A 3,155-nucleotide genomic window follows, 5' to 3' on the forward strand; every position below is an offset into this window, starting at 1 on the left:
TATATATATATATATATGTGCGTTTTCTTTTGACTCTTGGTTTCAAACATTCAATAAGAAATGGGATCACTTTTAAAGTGTGCCATCAGGGCCTGATGTGGTGGCTCATGCCTGTGGTCTCAGTTCTTTGGGAGGCTGAGGTGGGTGGATCATTTCAGGTCAGAAGTTTGAGACCAGCCTGGCCAGCATGGTGGAACCCTGTCTCACCTAAAAATGCAAAATTGGCTGAGCAGGGTAGCGTATGGCTGTAGTTTCAGCTACTCGGGAAGGCTGCCTCATCTCGAACTCGGGGTCAGAGGTTGCAGTGGGCCAGAATCACGCCACATTTCTTCAGCCTGGGTGACCGAGTGAGACTCCGTCTCAAAAAATACAGTAAAAATGTGCCATCAAGTTAGAAGTTTTAAATTCGTGGTACAAGAATTACCATGGATGTGCTTGAAAGAAACACACAGATGACCTTTTTTTCTGAGACAAGCTCTGTGTTGCACAGGCTGGAATATGGTGGCACGAGCATGGCTCACTTGTAACCTCAACCTCCCAGGCTCAAGAGATCCACCTGCTTCAGGTGGATCCACCTGCTTTCATGTGACTGGGACCACAGACGTGTGCCACCATGACCAAATGATATTTTCACTTTTTGTAGAGAGGAGGGGGAATTTAACATTGTTGCCAGGTTGATCTCGAACACCTGGGCTCAAGCGATCTGCTCGCCTTGGTGCCCAAAGTGCTGGGATTACAGGTGTTAGGTTTTTTTTTTTTTTTTTTTTTTTTTTTTTTTTTTTTTTTTTTTAAGAGACAGTCTTACCTCATTTTGTCATACAGGGTTGAATGACTTTCTAAAATTGCAGAAAGCATATTAATCTAAAATTTGTGTAATTTTTGTAAATTTGTAAATTTGTAATTTTGTAAATTTGAAATTTGTGTAAATTTCTGCAATCTAAAATTGCAGAAAGAATATTATATTCTTGCTGTTTATAATATTGTGGTCATACCAAAGAGAAAGAGTATTTCTCCCTAGATAAAATTACAAGTAAAAAATTTATGTTTTACTTTTACTCATAAAAGGTATTGTAGAATACAAAACGTTTTTCAAACTGGTTTCGTCTTTGATTGGCTTTTATAATCCACACTTCACAAGAAGAAATGCATTTAACTTTTAAGAATAACTTAGTCAAAAAGTATAATGTTACCTTGCCTTGCACAACCTTTAACTATTACAAATGATGTTGTGTCCTTCCCCTTTGTCCAGTATTTTCCAAATGGTAAAAAGTTTAACATTTAAGCTTATACTGAGAAACCTTGGCACATTTCAGCAGTTTTGTTTTGCTTTTGGTGGAGAGCACCTGATCTCGACTTTACAGACAATGTATTTACTCTAAATTACACTTTTATAGACACAAGGGAAAGTGTAGCTTGTGAAGGCACTCAGGAGCCATAAAATGTGGTCAATCACAATAAATAACATAAGCTAAACAAAGTATTCACACTTTCATTTTTAAATAAGGAATTTAAGATCCATAGTAAAAGTTAAATGCTTGGAAGAGACACAAATTCAAGATGATAAAATATTAATTAGAAAATGCACAACATGCCTCAAGTATGTCAACACTGGACTCCACAAAGAAGGCATAACCATGAAAATAACACTGCCTTTATTTTGGGCTCTCAAAATCAAAAGTAAGATTAGAACTAATATATTTAATCTATCACAGATATTTAGTACACTCCATGCACTAACATTTTCTTAAAAAAAAAACGCTAATATTGTACAATGTTTCTGTGTTTTACATTATTTTTTCCCATAGCTGTTGAAAATTTTAGCCTCAATTTGAAACGTGACCTGCATAATAAGCTATAAGTTGTCAATAATTCTGTTTCTTTGGAAAAGTACAATTGTGATATTTACTCATTTTCCCAGATAGCTAAAAGGGAAAATAAGAAAAAATATACACTGGATCTGCAGTTAAGTTTTTGATAATACCAAGGATCAAAAACAGATAAAACAACATTTGTTGAAGATGAAAAGGTATTACACTGATCTTAATAGAGATGTTGCCATCTCTGGGTAAGGATGCTGACTGAGCCTGTTCAGTTTCTTCACCTCGATGTGTTTTCTCTTCTACGACAGACCTCCAAGAGACAAGATCCATGTAGTCAGCCACACAAGTCCATTTGACCTTTCTCATTCTTCTCTAGTCTTTTCTCTGTGACTTTTGAGAAAAATGCTCAGTTCACAATATTAGCTGCCTGCTTCTGATTGGTAGGAGGTATATAATAAAACTACTCCCACCAAAGCACTCAATAGTCTAGACTTGATACTTAAAATTTAATTTTCAGCATTCCTCAACAAGGATATCTTGAGGTAATAGAAGATATTTTGGTAAGTGAAAATAATTCCTGCTTGAAACACAGCTTATTGAACTCAAGAGCTCATTTCTTTGAGTATTAGGCAGTTCTCAATAAATTGATGTACACTGAAGAATGATTCTAAAGAGGTTACTGATATCCTTTTTGGGAATAGATTTAGAAAACTGAAGGTACTCTCCAGCTCTACAATTCTGTATTAGAAACAATAGGGAAATGAGAAAGTGCCTTTATATTGCAATCTAGTGGATCTCTTGGCGGGGGACACCTATCTAACCTGCGTAGTAGTTGAGGAACAAGACAAGCTCCCAACCACATGAAAATCAACTTGAAATAACATCAAATTCAGCCTGATCAATATACTGGAAACCCATAGCTACAAAAAATTAGCCGGGACGGGCGCTACACGCCTGTATTCCCAACTACTTGGGAGGTAGAGGCAGGAGGATCGCTTGAGCCCAAGAGGCCAAGGCTGCAGCGAGGTGTGGTCATGCCACTGCACTCCAGTCTGGGTGACAGAGCAAGACCCTGTCTCAACAAAATGAGACAAAAACATCGACTGCATTCCATATTCAGGTTCTGTAACAGTGACATGTCTACTGAATTATTTTTATTTCTTTTAGGAATGTCTATATCTATGGATTGTCACTATTAAAAAAAAAAACTGTGAGCTTGACAAAGAGAATAAGATCATACTTTTTTATTTTTTAAAGGAAATGGGATTAGTTTTACAGTGAAGAACTCTGTAAGTTTTTAATTGGTAGTCTGAAGCCCTACCTTTCCTTGTGCCT

The sequence above is a fragment of the Rhinopithecus bieti genome, unplaced genomic scaffold (assembly GCF_001698545.2).
Source record: "Rhinopithecus bieti isolate Rb0 unplaced genomic scaffold, ASM169854v2 scaffold_14002, whole genome shotgun sequence".
Taxonomy (NCBI): Eukaryota; Metazoa; Chordata; class Mammalia; order Primates; family Cercopithecidae; genus Rhinopithecus; species Rhinopithecus bieti.